The 17,930-nt window shown below is 42.4% G+C and overlaps 1 protein-coding gene across 1 annotated transcript in view; it reads right to left on the bottom strand.

The window, feature by feature from the left end:
• RAP1B (RAP1B, member of RAS oncogene family) overlaps nt 1-13,284 on the bottom strand; it is a 31,469-nt gene extending 18,185 nt beyond the window's left edge. Inside the window, exon 1 of the mRNA XM_068998745.1 lies at nt 13,128-13,284. The gene's annotated coding sequence lies outside the window, so the exon portion shown is untranslated. The remainder of the gene's footprint in view (nt 1-13,127) is intronic.
• Between the last annotated feature and the right edge of the window lie 4,646 nt (nt 13,285-17,930).

Here is a 17,930-nt window from a genome sequence, read left to right as displayed (position 1 = left end):
ATGTTCAAATATTTTAACTGATGTCAGACAATCTTCAGAGGATTTTCAAAAAGCTGTCTGGGTGGTTAAGCTTATTCAGTGACATGAAATCATACTAACCACCTGAGAAACAGCCAGAAACCTGAGAACAAGCTACTGCAGCACAAACATGGCACCAAGGTTTAAACTGCTCCTTGAACAGCCCACCGGGACACTTACACAGAGAAAGTGTAACCAAGTTTTCTTCCTTCCATTGAAGGGAGCTTCCTTGATTAATACTGCACACAGGGACCATTTCTGCAAAGCAGCTAACAGCATCTGACCTTGTGAGACTAGTTCTACTGTCTATAATTAGTATAGCTGAATAAAATATGATTTTTTTTTTCTTAAGTCAAAGTTAACTCCCAGCTAGATCTTATATTTGAACACAAATTTAGTGGATGTTGTAAGGGTAAAAACTGCCTGCTTCAAGTCACTGATATCTCAAGATGAAAGCTTCCTGATGTGAGAGACTATCATGTGCAGTAGATTCACACAAAATATAAAAAGCATTTTCAAAGCAAGTGATGTAATGAACATTCTTATGCTACTAAGAATGTGCTATGCTTCAACACTTACTGAGTTCAAGTTTCAACTTTGTGCAAAAAGTCTAAAGTGTCAATTCAAATGTGGAGTACCTTATAAAGCCTATGCTATAGAATCTATTTTAGCTCCAAATGGAATTTGTAACCTTTATCACATATATTCTTATTTTTGGTGACTGTTTGCCATGATTTGGCATTATTTCTGTTAAATAGTCACCATCGCCCAGGAAAGTTGTTTGTGAATGTCTACGAGTCAGACTTACAGTTAAAATTATGACCTCAGAATTCCTGAAGAAACTGAATTACAAATAGTTTTTATGCTTGCAAAGAAAATCCAGGCAGGCAATAAACAGAAACACACAGATTTTAAAAAATATTACTAGTATATCAAATTCAGAGAATGCATAATTACCGTGTTACAATATCTTGCTATGCATAAGCTAGATATTCAACCATAAAGCCACTTTTGAGAACTGTGCCAGCAATTTGATGCTGTGAATTTGTCTCTATTGTCATTGCAGTGAAGGATCACTACTTAGCTCTACAGCTTCTAAAAGTTAATGGATTGCCACATCATAGTATACACAACATGCTTTACCTGATACACATCCTTCTGATTAAAAGCAGATGCAAGCATTTGTTTGTCCCCATAATTGTTACACTACATTTTCTCTTTCAAGCTATGAAACAAGGTAAAACCCACCAGGACTACAAGTAAGGCATGGAAGTTTTCTGAGTTAAGATACTCCTTCTGTAAAATGCACTCATGCAGTTTGAAAGTTTAAGAACAAGCTTGCCAGTTGGCTTAAGACACTCTTCTTTGGAAAAAGGCATCTTAATTTCTCTTTCAGAAGAAAGACCTAGCCTCAAATTCCATCTGGTATTTGCTTAATATCTGGCAAACCTAGCTCTACTTTGATTGTGACACTGGCTGCTGAACTGGTAAAGCCTTGTATTGGGTTTCCTTCTACAGACAGAAGCCAATGCTGGGTTCAACTGCAATTCCAGGATCACCTTTTGTGTCTCCATTTTTCTCCATAACCTACACATCATATACACCCCTGGCAACACCAGAGCTTGCATGCCAAGGTATCATTACTTGTACTGTCTTCACTGTAAGAAGTTTGGGTTTTATTCAGGTTAGATTACTTTTAGATTACTTTAGATTACAGTTTAGATTATTAACACATCACCAAGGCATAGATAGAAAGACTTCCTTCATAATTATATGATTTTTTGTTATTGGCCATTTAAACCTAGCTAGTGTAGGCCCTTTATGTACAAAGTATCCTTCCACAGTACAATTTACAGTAATTCTATTACAAATCAGGTTGGTAGCCAGAGAGAAGTCTTACAAATTCCCATACCTCATTTTAATTAAGATTAGAAGTTTTATCTGTTGAAAAGACACTGATTCTATGCAATAGAATACTCACTACTAGCATTTATTAACAGGAATAAAATTAGCTCTTTCATGATAACTGAACCACTCCAGCAAAGTCCCAAGTAATTGTAACTCACGTCTGTTTTGACCTCTCAATCGATACTTCCCTAATAGAAACATGGTATTTGAACATGAGCAATAAACCTCACTAAAAGTCACCCAAATTTTACCTAACTTCACCAACAGTTCTTTTGTTACAGCTTCAGACATCTGTCCTGAGAGCCAGCTGAAAAAGGCATACACTAACACCCAGGAACAACTACTATTTTCTGCCACTTGGTTTTGCTACTTGTGCAATAATGGAGGTGCAACCTTAACTGCTTCTTTTCACAGTTAACTTCATTAGCTGAATCCACTGATAAACACGAGTTTCTATAAGGTCTGACATGCTTAACTGAAGTGCGTGAAACTTGGGCAAAACATCCTGTTCTGTTTCTGGCAGCAAGGCAGCAGCACTTTGAACCTAGGGATGGCTGCTCCACAGACAATATCCAACCCACAAGCAAACCTCAACCAGAAGATGACAACTGCAGGAGTTGACCTTCACAGCTCTGCCCATATGGAGATGCACAGACAGCTTCGCTGTTCCTTAGGAAACTGTTAAGTTGCCACAAGCTTCAGAAGATGGTATTTAAGAAAACCCCAAACACAAAACAAACTCAACCTCACAGAAAAATCCCACCCACTAAAATGGCTCTCCATCTCCACGTCCCCACCCCCCAAAAAAACAACCAACAAAAAAACCCCAACCCAAAACCCAAACCAACAATCCCCATAAAAACAAATTCTAGCTAGTATTTGCATGCAAAGCTGTGAACTGCCATAGCTCTGCATCTATTCTGTGAGCAGGTGTCGCACCTTAGCCCCTACAGAACTCTCATTTAATGGGTCACAAATTTCCAAGAGGTGAAAAAGCTACGAGTTAGGAACATAACTCCAAAGATAAGCAATTCACACTTGCAAGCCTGAGCTCATAGACATGAGGACACCTACACAAAAAGTTGAATAATTTTAACCAAATGAATTTGAATTACACTCATCCCCACACCACTTTCTATTATATGGACTAGATCTTTAGTACAGACTTATCAAATTAATGAGGGTTAAACTTGTTTAATCAAGTCTTCACAAGATACTATTTGAATCTTCTTAAGATCACTCTAGTTCATGTTTAGACCATAATTCTTGGTTCCTCTGCATCTTCAAAGCTTGCCATTTTCTGGAGAAACCTGTCATACCTCAAGACTCACTCTGCTAGAAGTTAAATTTTATTGGGTTTGCATGGCAACATTTTGGTAGCTAGGTGGCTTCTGTGAGAAGCTGGCAGAAGCTTCCCCCATGTCCAACAGAACCCCTGCCAGATGGGCTCCAGGACAGACCCACTGCAGGCCAAGGCTGAGTCCATCAGCAACAGTAGCACCTCTGGGACAATGTTATTTAAGAAGGGGGTTAGAGGGGTCAACTGCTGGGGGAACAACAGCAGCAGAGAGAGGAGTGAGAATATGCAACAGCAACAACTCTGCAGACACTGACTTGAGTGAAGAAGGAGGGGGAGGAGGTGCTGCAGGTGCCAGTGCAGAGATTCCCCTGCAGCCCACGGTGAGACAGGCTGTCCCACTGCAGCCCATGGAGGCACACAGCGGAGCAGAGATCCACTGGTAGCCCTTGCAGGACCCCAGGCCAGAGTAGATAAATGCCCAAAGGAGGCTGTAACATTATAGTAATGACATGCTGGAGCAGTTTGTTCCTGAAGGACTGCACCCCCAGAAGGGACTCACACTGGAGAAGTTTGTGAAGGACTATCTCTATGGAAGAGACCCCACACTGGAGCAGGGGAAGAGTGTGTGGAGTCCTACTACAGAGGAAGAAGGAGCAGCAAGACAACATGTACATGCTACTGACTGTAGCCCCCATTCCCCACCCCACTGTGCCGCTAAGGGAGAGGTGGTAGAGAATGTAGGAGCAAAGTTAAGCCTGGGAAGAAGATGTTATTAAGATTTGGGTTTATTTCTCATTATCTTACTCGGATATGACTTGCAATAAATTAAACTGATTTCCCCAAACGGAGTCTATTTTATTCCCATGACAACAACTGGCAAGTGCTCTTCCCCATCCTTATCTTGACCCATAAGCCTTGTGCTGTGTATTTTCTACCTGTAGTGAGTAACCCTGGCTGGATGCCAGGCACCCATCAAACACTCTTTATCACTCCCCTCCACAGCAGGATAAGGGAAAGAAAATATAATGGAAGGTTCATGAGTTGAGGTAAGGACTGGGGGAGATCACTCACCAAATCCAAACAGAGGCAAAACAGGCTGGAATGAGAGATATTAACTGAATTTATTACTAACAAAATCAGAGCAGGATAATGAGAAATAAAGTAAGACCTTAAAAACACCTTCCCCCCACCTATCCCTCCTTCCCAAGTTCTACCTCCTTCTCCAGCAGCACAGGGAGAAGGGAATGGGGGTTATGGTCAGTTCATCACATGCTGTTTCTCCCATTGCTCGGGGAGAGGAGTCCTTCCCCAGTCCGTTTCACAAACAACAGTTCTCCATGAATGGCTGCAATATGAGTCCATCCCACAGGCAACAGAACCCCTCAATCCTGCGAGGACAAGCTGCTCCAGCATTGGTCCCCCTCAGGGTCAAAGGTCCTACAAGGACACCGCTCCAGCATGGTCTCCTCTCTCCATCAATCTGCAAGTCCCTGCCAGGAGCCTGCTCCTGTGAAGGCCTCCCACGGGGTCACAGCCTCCTCTCAGGCATCCACCTGCTCTGGTGTGGGTCTCCTCCACAGGCTACAGGTGGATCTCTGCATCCTCATGGTCCTCCACGGGCTGCTGGGGCACAGCTGCATCACCATGGTCTGCACCACGGGCTGCAGGGGAATCTGCTCCAGCACCTGGAACACCTCCTGCCCCTTCTTCTCCACTGACCTTGGTGTCTGCAGGGTTGTTCCTCTCACGTTCTCACCGTGCTCTTCTCTGGCTGCAATTATGACTGCGCAATAACTTCTTTTTTCCTTCTTCTTCTTCCTAAATCTGTTATCACAGAGGCATTACTACCATTTCTAATCGGCCCAGCTCTGATCTGTGTCATGTTCATCTTTGGAACTACCAAGGATTAGCTCTGCCAGACATGGAAGAAGCTTCTAACAGTTTCTCACAGAAGCCACCCCTATAGCCTACACACTACCAAAGCTTGGCCATGCAAACCCAATACACTACCCCGTACAGTCGAGGAGGGGAGTGATAGAGCAGCTTTGGTGGGCACCTGATGTCCACCCAGGGTCAACCCACAACAGATCAAACACATTGATAAGGAAACAGAAAATGTCCAAAGGTTACTGAAATTTAAAATCGACTCTAAGGGTTTGCTTGGAAAGACCTCTCTAAATAAAATCCACAATCTAAGAGTCATCTATTATTTAGGCTATGACAATCACAATCACCACAGCATTTAAATGAGCATTATCATTACATCCTTAATCTTTCACTGAAGAGTTTTACTTTCAGCAAATTAAATATAAGCATCTCAAAACAATCTGTATTTTAGGCACAGCCCAAGCAAAATAATGACTTTTCAGTCTACCCTGACTGACCCAGTGAAGCAAGTTTATCCTTCAGGAAACCAGTCTTTTATTTCTACATTGCTTGGGGTGCCTGCAGTTTACCAAATGCTTACTTTGTTTAGGTTCTTGTGATCTGTGACTTCAACCTTTTGTAGGCAAGTCTGTGAACGGTTCCTTATTTTCACTTCTACTACCACAGCAGATTCAGCATTCAGCTCAGAAAAGAGGCTTCAGCTTTCCTCTGTGAAACTTATAGCACCAAACTCCATTTAAAAAGTAGTCTCACAATAAGATTAAGTAATGAAAGAATTGCATTACCTGTAAATACAAATATTTTCAAATTGATATATTTGTCTTCAAGAAAAGTTTTTGCAAACTGCATCTTAAGATCTTGCCTCTGTCTAGAAGCAGAACTAGTTACCAAGACTGCACACATTGTTCAAAATATTGGTCACTGCAGTTAAACTATGTTCAAACTAATGCGCACTTAATGTTGCTTCTTCACTGGTTTCCTGGCTAAACAGCACCCAGATTTCTAGCAGAAAAGGAGGACTTCAGGACTTCTTTGGACTTCAGGACTTCTTTTTTCTTCAAGCATAAAACTGTACAACCTACTAGATCTTTCTGTTCCAAGCTTCACATGAAATATTCTTATTTTCTCACTCTAATTCATACTCACAGTAATACAGCACTCTTCTTCAGAATACTACACAGATCAAAAGGATGCCAAACACAAGCTCACACAGTGGCCTAAAGCACTTAATTGTAAAACCTCATTTTCAACTCCTCAGTCTTTGCAGAATTTCAGCTACCACATTTAAGTTTTCTATGCAAGATCTCTGGCTGAACCTCAAATTGGCTTTGGGCAATTCCTGAAATAAAAGATTTAGGGAGATCAGAAAAAAACCCAGAGGATCATTAAAAATATAAGCAAATATAAAAATTTAAGTTCAAATATAAAGAAAGGTGAAAAGGTAACAATAAAATAAGAACATACAATAAGTAGAGGTATACATAGCTATAATTCAGAAATGCTTGCTTTCTTCTCTAGTATTCAGATATAAAAAGGAAGTAGAAAATTGTACACCAAAAGTAAGAACATTTGAAGACCAAGCATCCAGATAAACTAGTTATGAGTGTCTGCTTATTATAGTATTACAACTTCTCTCTACTGGTCTCCAAACTTACTCAGAGATTAAGTGCCAGGGTGTCTCTTCTTTGGTGAAATCCTGCCTAACCTGCTACTAAGTAAAAAAAAAAAAGTATCAGAAAAATAGAAGATTGATACTCTCCAGCATGACAGTCAGCTATTCTTGCCTCTTCAGTGCTCCTCGATGCCACAGGACTACTACAGTCTCTTTGATTCCACCAAGTGACAATTTGATGACAATTTGGCATCAGTTTCTAGAAGCATGGCACATTCAAGAACTTATCTTGGTAGAGGTTGGATTTTTGAACGTAACATTTCACACCTCACAAAGAACTAAAGTCCAAGGCATCTTGAACTGTATACTTGTTGATATAAAACTACCTTGGAAATTCATCTATGGATTGGTATTTTATTTTTAAGAATTCTGAAGGTGAGTTCACACTTGCCACAAACTTATTTTTGATGCTCCTCATCATAAAACCCATGAAAACACATTCCATCTTCTGTATGCTTCTACCAATACAGATAATAAACAAAAGGACCATTCCCTGAATGGGAATAAAACCACCACACTCACAGACTATCTACTGCCCATCAAAACTCCATTTTTAAACAAGTCAGAAGCCACAAAAAGACAGTATGATATATCCTTATTCTTACTAATGATATAACTCCAGAAGTGCAACAGTCAAGATTTTGCAAGCTGTGTTAATTTATACACTTACCCAACCCAAAGAAAACCTTTCAGTAATATTTTATGCAAAAAGCAATCACAGGAAGCCAAGTAGGCTACATTTATGGGTCAACTGGTACATCAAGCTTTCAAAATGTTACCTTGCAGGTACCTTCAGAATGAAAGATCACAGGAGGGTTATTGACAACATCTTACAACCTCTAACAATCTCCCATAACTGCTTCACATTTAAAAGATTAATAAAACAGGTTCCTGCACAGTATGTCGTTGGGCTGCCCCCCAACACCTGGACACACAGTCACACACAGAGAACAGCTTGGGTAGGAAGGGACCTAGAAGATGATGTAGTTCCACCAGACACAGACAGGGATACCATCCCCTACATCAGATTGCTCAGGGCCCCATCCAGCCTGGCTTTGAACATTTCCAGTGATCAGACATCCACAACTCAGTATCAACAGTAAATCTCACCTGATAAATAAATCAATCCAGTCCTAAACACTGTACTGCAGAGAGTAAGATTTTTAGGTAACTTCCACTTCAATGGAGATTACTTCCACTTCACATTCCAGTTTACCATTCTCAAACACTTAGCAACTTTCCACTAGTCTTCTAACAAATCTAGGGGAAGTATTAGACCAGATGTTATAGAAGTTTGATTAACTGCAAGCAAGGACTGTACAGTTTCACAACTTAACTATCACCGTTATCTGGGTTCTGATGCAGTCCAACTACTGCTCAGCATGATAGCTTAATCTCAAATAAAAAAATACTGACCATACATGAAAATTAAAAAAAAAAAAAAAAATCGAGTAGCTGGTCTGACTCTGCAACTACCAAAACCACTTTCACTTCTGTAGTGCTGAAGTGCCACTCCTAGTAGCAGGTCCTCCTGTACCTCCTCTCTGGAACTCCACATAGATAACACAAATGTCTGCAGCTCATCCTTGACAGAGACGTAGTGGTACTGGTTTTTTGCTTCTTCCTGATATATGAAGCATGCTTTTAAGAAACTTTTCTTCACTGCAGACATAAAACACAGCGAGGGCACAACTGGTTAGCTTTCAGAAACAGAGTGTTCAGACTATGAGTGGGAAAAATAGGACAAGACTTCAAAAGCTAACTAATGCAGAGAAAAAGAAAGTTGCAGGGACTATCTGTGTTCACAAATCATTTCAGATTAACTGAAGACGAGGTTAGACAGGCATACGTTATCTGGGCAATAGATAAGTTAATTTAAGAAAAAACTTTCATCATCTAATGTCACAAAGTTATGAGTAAGCCATACTAATGGACATGCTGAAGTACATATTTTCCTTTAATCCAGATTACCTACTGAAATTAGGTAGTAATAACCACTATAATTAATGCAAGTAAGAGTCACTTCAATGTCAAATCTTGATGCAAAGAACACATTTTCCTGAGTTTCTGTGAAAAAGAATTTTAACGATAGAGCCTTGCTTTGTCTTCAGTTATGAAAATAAACTGTTTCAGGTCTTCAATAGTGCCCAAAAAATTAATGATGTAAGGTCTCTCACAGCTCTACAATTAGGGTTACATTGCAAATTATTTCATCGATGAGTAACAGTGGCACACAATATCCTTTTTGCAGAAGACCTGGTCAAGTCATTCAGATCTAGGCCAGCTTCCTGTGTTGCAACAGCTGCAGGAATGATACCAAGTGATCTAAGAAAGTACAGATTTCCTGAAGAGAATTTCAAGCTGGGGAGAAACATGAGATGTTGCTTGTCTGCCACAGGATGCAAACACCAATCCATCAGAAGGGCTAGGCTGTCCTACTCCTGCACTATGGTCTAACCTTCCTCCCTTGGTCAGGAATGAACTAACCATGTGGACTTACTTGGCAGTCTCTTTTCATAGCTGCATAGCAGGGATTTACTTCAAATTACATCAAGTCCTTTGATTAATAACTATAGAGAGCTGACTGGGACAGTGTACAAGATATTGTCAAATGCCTCCTCTTCTTCCTGGTTCACTTCTAAAAAGTTTTGGTAATTCCACAACACATATTCCCCTACGGTCTTATAGTGCCTTTACTGCTTTAGTAGTAAAAATCACCATTAAAATCACTGTTCTTGAAAAAAAAGCATCCTGACTAGCTAGAGGGCCCCCAAATCATTTTATATTTCAAAAGTTGCCTAATAGGCAGATTTCCAACCTGCTGTTTACAGCCTTCCACCCTTTCCTTGCTGCTAGAAGAGAGGAACATGCAGTATGTCAGGAGCTCACAACAGCATGCATGAACAGGCACACACAAAAATAAAAAACTTTTTCACTTTTAGTTGTCCAGTGTTTCTTTACACATTCTAAAGCTTGAGAGATGAGAGTTTCAAGCCAAAACCTACTGCTGCTTTTGAAGGTAACCTCATTCAACTGCTTCATGAAGAAACAGTTTGTATCAGCAGACAAGGTGTTTGACTTTCTCCAAATAGCATTTGCCTACTACAAGCAAACTGCCATAACTTCATCAAAATATTACTTCTACTATGTCTGTCTCACCCAGTTGCCTCATGGATGACAGCCCTTAAGGAAAAAGGCATACATTAGGTGCTCTAAGGTACTAAAGATCTACTACCCTCAACTGTTAAACAACTTTGAAAATTCAGTCAACTTGAAAACAGGTCTATTAATGGCATTCAAGTACAAAACCACTTCTTTCTTCCCCTGCTTTATGCAAGAAGAATAGAAACAGACCATCTTAACCATGTCTGAGCAGGAAAACAAAGTTTGTCTTGAAATATGAAGGTGTAGTTACTGTAGATACTTCTTTCATCTCTCTGAACAAGGAGGCTGTCTAAAATATCCCTCTACCTGACCTAGATGCAACAGAACACAGCAGAAGCCTGCCCCAACTCAGCTGGGATTCAGCACACTGACACCACACAGTGCACTTTGGTCTGCTTTTGGATTTGTTCTGAGGTAAAGGAGTGGCAGCATTTGCAACCACAAGCTAAACACGAACTTCTGTCGCACAGCGTATGCTGAGCGATCTGTTTTACTAAGAGAGCAATTTTGATTAAAACTCCCAACTTGAACCTAACCTTACGAACACTCTCAAATGTCACTTGAGTATCCGAAAGTCATCTAAGCATTACTTAGAAAGGCCAATTCATAAAGGATCCGCCCACCCTCTCAGCATACACCCAAGGACAAGAGTGCCTGTTTTTATCGGCAAGATATTCTTGTCCTTAAGAGCACCTCTCTGTACCTAACCCTGAGCAGCTAGCAGAGCTCTGTGGATGACAGGATTGGCACTGCAGCAGTAAGCATCAAGTACTCAAGTACTTCTGTGACTCTTGCACTTCCCACATCCCAGATGATAGGTGGACAACTGTTTATTTTAGTTCCCTGTCACATTTACTAACTGTGAGATCACAAGCTACAGTGTAGCCTTCAACACACTTCCTTCCTCAGCTATACAAGCAATTTCTCTCTCCTTTTGTAGGCCCTCACCTAGATTCCCATCTGTTTGCCTCTGTTCCAGAAAGACTCTCAATTAAAAAGACAGTCAGTTTTACTCTGCAAAAACTGGCACAGCACAAAAAGAACTGTCATGGCTCACTTCAGATTTATTTCTGATGAACTGTCCTACAGCAGAGCTTTGGAACAAAAAAGCACAATTTTAATTCCACTCAGAAAACTTATCTGGTGCACATATATAGTAATAAAAGCACAGGTACAGACAGTAAAAAGACTACTGGGTTTTTCCCCCCCATATAAAAGTTCTGATTTTACTTTTTTTTTTTTTGTCTTTCAGCTCTGTTTTGCAGATTATTTCACCCCCAGGCAGATGGGTGCTCCAAGTAAGATATCTGCTGCAAAAAAGACACACAGCACTTATATTGCACAGTGTAATTCCAAACTCAGTTACTTGGGTACAGATAACAATACAGTTTTAGACTACAGCTCTAAGACAAACCTGAAGTAGTTCATATCACTACAACAAGCATCCCTGAAAACATACAGGTACCAAAGGAATAAAACACCACATCTACTTAGTTAAAAGTTTATTTTTGCAAAGCCTTTAATGTGAATAGTCCAAGCATCCCCCACTATTCACTCAGTTCATTTTTACCTAGAATGAAGTCTACAGGATAGATTTTGAGCAAGAGTAAAAAAAGATGCAATGAATTAAAAACATGAAAATACTCAACTGTACCAAGTTTGGTTGGGTTTTTTTTCCTCCCAACAGCTTGTGATTTTAATATAGAGGCAAGTCATCCAAAAGGTAGTAACTTGTTAATGTTCAAAGTTTTTCATAGAGATAAGAGATTCTTTCCAGAGGGAAATACACTTGTTTTTGAATGGTTATTCTTTAAGGCAATGTAATTGCTCCATTGCCTTTTAATTATAATTCATGGAAGAGTGTTTCTTGTCTCCTTTTCTTATAACAGTAATTTCAATATATACTTCACTGTGAAGGAGTACTGAAAAGTCTTTGTCATACACTGTCTACACATCTCATCCTGGGGTAAGATGTAGCTGTTGTATGCGGAAAATTACAATTACACTAATCAAAACATGTAAATGCAAGAACACACAACCTGTATTATTTTCAAGCTGGGCATCTCTGACGTACCCTCTCCCTTGGAACTGTACTACCTTACTCTCATACCCCAAAACAGTATAGAAAAAGACTTTCCTTTTTTGTTTCGTTTACCCTGAGCAACACAACCCATGCTTTTAAGGTGGAAATTGGAGTAAAAGCACGTTATTCTTTTTTCGCAGAAAACCTTGGTTTCTCATTCTCTTTTGTAATCTAGGGCCAATGCGAGAACAGTCAGATTTGGGTTTATTTTCTCCTCTGCAAATTTTGTTTTCCTTAAACCGCTTCTTCATCAACACACGCAGAAGGGTACAAGGATCTCAGACTCATTAGACGGGTTTGGCGCAGGAAGTGTCAGTCAAATTCTTCCATTTGCTTTGACACGGGTGATGGTGGGGTGTTTAGACGAGACGAACAGCCCTGTCATTTCCATTTCATTCTGTGGTAAGCAGGACGGGAACTCGCAGGCCACGGAGCTGTCTATTTGTCCCACTCCGTGGCCACCCCAGGCACAAGCCCCGACGGGCTGCCCCGGCCGGCCGCGCCCGGCCTGACCCGCCCGCCTCGCCCCCACACACCGGCCGGAAAGAGCGAGCGGCTCCTCTCCCGCGGCCGGACTAGGTGGGGCTCGGCTCGGACTTCCCGCTGACAACGCCGGCGGCCGCCGGGCACCATCGCCTTCCCCGCCCGCGGCGGGGCCGAGCCGGGCGTCACCCGCCCCTCCCCGCGGCCGTCCGGGCCCCACGTCGCGGCCCCGACCGGCGAGGTTACAACTTTCCGCTTCCGCTCCAACTTCTGCGCCGGGGACCGGCGGGCGGGGGGCGGCGGCGAAGGGCAGGGCCGGGCCCTGGGCCCGACCGCGACGGCTGCCCCTCAGCGCCCCGCTCCCCCCACCCCCTCGGGGTCCCACCACGCCTGAGGCCGGACGAGGCGGCGGCTCCCCGTTCCTCTTCCGCCATGTTCCAGGCTGGTGCCCCTTCCCTCAGAGCGCGCCGCTCTCCGCCGCTCTCCGCCGCCGCCGCCCCCCCTCTCGCCGCCGCCCCCACCCCGCCCCGCCACCTGTACCAGAGACGCCGCGCCGCTCCCCGCCACGGCGGCCCGGCCCGGCCCGGCCCGCGCTGCCGGCCGCTACCCACCGGACAGCGCCTCCGCTCCCCGCCGACCGCGCGCCGCCGCCGCCTCGCCGGCCGATCCCGCTGCGCTGCGCCCGCTACGCTCCGCTCGGCTCCGCTCGCCGCCTGTGCCGGGGCGCGGCTCGGGGCCGTCGCCGTGACGCCGCACGCCCAGCCTCGCTCTGGCGCGGCGGGGGCGGAGGGAGGGGCGGGCGCAGGGAGGGGTGACCCCTCCGCACCGCCCCCTGCGCACGCGCGCGGCCGCCCCGCCCCTGGGCGTGTGGCGGCGGCGCGGGGACGCCGGGGGGCCGAGAGCGCCCTGCGGTAGCGCCGGCCCTGTCCCCGAGTGCTTGTACGCTCCGCGTGGGAGCCGTGGCCTGGTTACTGCTCAGAGGTGCGCCAAAGGCACGCTATGGTTGCTTAAAGTTAATGAAGACCATAAAGAGCTGGAAATGTAAATGCCAGGGCAGTATTTCTTGCGTTTCTAATGGGGTGTTGAGATCCACTGGTGAAGGGTGTTTCAGAGATGCTACATACTACTGGTTTTATGTGGATCATTATGCCTCTGGATGTGAACAGTCTGTCATTAGTCTTGCTGATACAAAGCAGGATTCCCAAAGCCTGCAAATAATTACGATATTTTCTAGCTTTTCTGTTATTTTAGTCCTAAAATATGTTAATCTCCTTTTTTTCCCCCCAAGTGTCACTCATACTTTCCAGTTACAAAGGGTTTAGCTGATGAAAGTTAAAAATAAATGAGCATTTATGTTTCTAGGAAACACTTGGTAAGCAAATGGTTAACGTGGTGCTTTCAGATAAAACTTGTGCTCTGAGGAAGTCCACGGCACTTCCACACTTACACAAGAGTGTATAAAACTGACAGGAAGTTGCAGTGAGGCTTCTGGCGAGGCGAGTGGGTGTGGAGGAAGCAGAGGCTGTCTGTTTGTAGGGCAGAGATAGAAAAGAGAGACCATATGACTTCGAGCACTGTGAGAGATGCTAGAGCTCAGAGCAGGGTCAAAGGATGACCAGTGAAATGAACTTCATCGAGATACAGGGCATCTAGAAAGCGCCGCACTTAAAAATATTTTTCTTTTACATTGTTGCTCCCAAATCCTGAACGTCATAAAATCTCTTCCAAAGTCCAGACAAATCTCCTGGTGTTTTACAGCTTAAACCCTTGTGCAGTCCTTTGATAATGAGTCCCTGTAAATGATGGGTAATGCAAGAGAGCTCTGGTTTTGAGAAGTCAAGTCCATAGAAACCAGTCCTTTCTCAGCAAGGCATCCTATCCAGGACAAAAATCATTAATGAGAGGTGTCAAAATAGGTGAAATACAGCCTTTCAAGTGAAAATCAGAAGAGCATTTCATGCAATTATTAGCTGTGTAGCATGTTTGCTCACCAGACAGAAAAATAACTTGTGTTCTTATTTTTTATGTCATTAGATATTATTATCAGCACCCAGAAATATTCAGAGGAAAAGAACAAACAAAGATATATATCCTCAACCCTCACAACTTTCTTCAGTGAACTAGGCTAATCACAAGTACCTTGCAGTGTTCCAGGAACAGATATGTGTCATTAATGTAAGAGTATTTTACAGTGTGCCTTTAATTGTTCTGTGTTTTATAGGCAATGGGGCAAATCCTCCTCTTTGCTATACAATAAGAAAAAAGGGAGGTGGCTTTTGGGAATCTTGAGTAAAATTCTGTGAGCAGATCCTGGTGTTTTGAGTTTCATACAGGGGTATCTGGAACTTAGTATTTTAAAAGACGTGTATATACACATATATACACATATGGTTTGCTTAATATAGACATGTTTGGAGATTGATCACTGTAACCAGAAGAAATAGGCAATTAGGATTCATCCTAAGCAAGAGACCAAGTGTTCTCTTTTCCCAACTCTCTCAGCCACATAGGTTGAATGTAAATTGGGCCCTTAATTGTGGATTTTCCTATGAATCATCTAGCTAATCCTCAGCACAATTCTTAAACCAGCTTTATTCATATCAGTGTGACTGGCAAATAGCAATTGGTGTGCTTGTTAAGCATACTCACCTGGTACTTCACAGGGCTTGTTCTACCCAGCTTGCTCAGAGTTTCATAGGTGCCTAATCGCTGACGGTCACTCAAGCAGCTGAACAAGTGCTGAGGTTTCCCTATGATAGAGCAACTCCCCAGAGAACCAGGAATATGGGTGAAATGAGGGGGATATGGCCACAGTGCTGTTGTGTTGAATAGGAACACAGATACATCAGCTTGCTTTAGTGGGCCTGCCTGTGCCCAGCATTGCTCTGGAATTTTTAAAAGAAGGTGGTCAAATACTCAGCCGCCTGCTTACTGAACAAAAAGCAGAAGAGACCTGCTTATGCACATAAATCTTAATGTCAAGTAGACCTTTCCAAAGCACTGTAGCACATGTCCTTTGAGCTGTAATTTCTGTCTCCCAATTTGCCAGTTGCCTGCATGTACTTCAAAACCCTTTTATTTCAATGACCAGCGCTTAGCTGGAGGTAGTTCAGTCTGCTCATCACTAACACAGTGAGCCATCTGATAATTTCATGGCTCTTGTGAGGAACCAGAGAACACAGAAGATCCCCTCTGATGGAAGATGAGGAGGAAAATACTGACGAATCTTGTTGAAAAGTTCTGTGGAATTAGTGGGGGAGTAAGGTGGGGGCTGACAGATTATTTGGAGAAAACAAAGTAATATTTTAAAAATGATTCTTTAATAAAAGCTTGGCAGGGCAGCCTTTGGTCACCTCCATGTAATTTTTCTAACTTTGCCTGCATTGTTTTCACTGGGACTGCATGGGTGTTGGGGTGAAGAATGTGGCACTATGTATATTGCAGTTTCATTACTGCTGAAACACAGCCATCTCTGGGACAGAATGCAGAGCTGGCTTGTGCCAGCAAACTCTAAAGTTAAATGGGTATGTGGTGCCAGGGAATACAGTGCTGGCTGCATGCCAACTAGCTGTGAGCTGTTCTAGAAACTTGTCTTGAAGGGAAAAGAAATGCCATGTGGTAAATCCTAAGAGGATGCTTCGCTTTCAGAGGGGAAGCGAAGTTCTCATCTTTTTAGGTGAATGGACTGATAGGGATCAATTCTTAGCTCGACAACTCGGCTATTCCAGCAAGAGAATGGTTACTAGATGAGAATGTGCTTTGGATCATGAGAGCAGTAAAGAGAAAACTTCTGCAACACTAAGGAAAAATGTCTGTTATTTTTGAGACATAGGTATGTGAGGTATTTTTATCATTCTTTATCCTTCAACATGATTTTCATTTGTTATTTCTCCATACTCAGATTTAGAGTGGGAATACCTGTCTGTCTGGACAGAACCTTGAGATGTTTCATGGATGTCTCTTCCCCTCAAGATTCAGTGCAATTTCTCTGTGTCTTCGTATCTGTTGATACAGCTTCAGCCTGAGGTTTTTCACCTGATAATTATCAGTTCTTCTCGTTTGTCATCTTCAGGCATAGCTTCCATTATGCAGTTCTGCTTCTTAATGTCTCTTCACTGCATCTTCTTGATGTATTGCTATTTGCTAATCAAAGATGTTTAAACATTGGTTTAATCACAAGCTTGACTGAAACTTAACATGAAGATTTTTTTTCTCAACTTTTTTTTCACTTTCCATGTTTACCTCATTGTTGAGGAGAATTCTGTCACTTTGCTCCTCTTCCTCCTCCAAACTATCTTGAATTAATGCTTTTTCTTATCTCTAGGGGATGCTCCATGACTCTTCAATTTATCTGCCAAAATCTCTTACTGAACTAACCCTTTTCCTTATCTTTGGCCAAAATCCTATTTGTTCATACAATATAGTCCTCCCTTTATCTTGTGATTTGTCTCCTTCCCTACCCTGTGATAACTGCTTTGAGGAGCAAAATTTCCCTTTGTTTTTTTTTTAAGCTGGGGTAGAACAGCAATGGACACTACTACTATTTAAATTGTAAATGTCACCATTTATTTACAGGGGTCTAATGTTTTAATCTATTTTCTTCTGTCTTTGAGAGACTACTTTTATATCACTGTGATTACTTCAGATAAAGCAAGGAATAGCTGTTTCACAACATACCTGTTGTGAAAGCAGAGTACTCTGAATTGCAGATGGGTTCAAGAAAATGTCCTGAGCTCTGGAATTTAAACTCTTAAAAATTAGGATTCATTTGGTAAAAGGAAAAGCCTACTTTATTTTATCCTCTGTGGAAAAGATCTTTCAAATTGCTTTGGACAACCAGCTCATCAGATAAGGAAAAGGATTGTCACAACAACGTAAGTGCTTTAAAAGTGTAAATGAAGAATAATGTATCTGCTTGAAACTAGAGAAGGAGTGTAATTACCTGGAGGAAAATCTGTCCAGGATATGGGTGACTGTTTCTCTCAAAAAAACTGGAAAGCCACACATATTTTTACAGTTTCAAAGCTTCAAAAGTTTTCCTTCCCTGCTTTTCCCGGACACTTTCAGCAGCACGTGATGCAGAAAGGAGGTTACTACTTTCTGAATCACCAGCTGCTGTGATACCTGGATAGTTCTTCAAAGTTTTCCATAAAAGGGCTGGGTGCAGTGGCAGTTAACTGATGATGATGACTGATCACAATGTGTCAGTATGAAGTTGTAAACGAACAATTTCCTCATTTATGATTCCTCACTATTCTCGAGAATGTCCTTCTTCACTCCATTGCCAGTTGTTTTGGAATAATGCATTGAGCAAAATAGAACAGCCTGATCAAAGACAGCACTAGGTCCATAGTGGTAGTGCTATCAAGTACAGAGAAAGTGGGTACTTTTCACTCTGCTTTATGGAAACATAA

Source organism: Aphelocoma coerulescens, chromosome 1A (genome assembly GCF_041296385.1).
Source record: "Aphelocoma coerulescens isolate FSJ_1873_10779 chromosome 1A, UR_Acoe_1.0, whole genome shotgun sequence".
NCBI lineage: Eukaryota > Metazoa > Chordata > Aves > Passeriformes > Corvidae > Aphelocoma > Aphelocoma coerulescens.
Note: the sequence above shows the minus strand (reverse complement) of the source record. Positions and strands in the feature narration are given on the sequence as shown.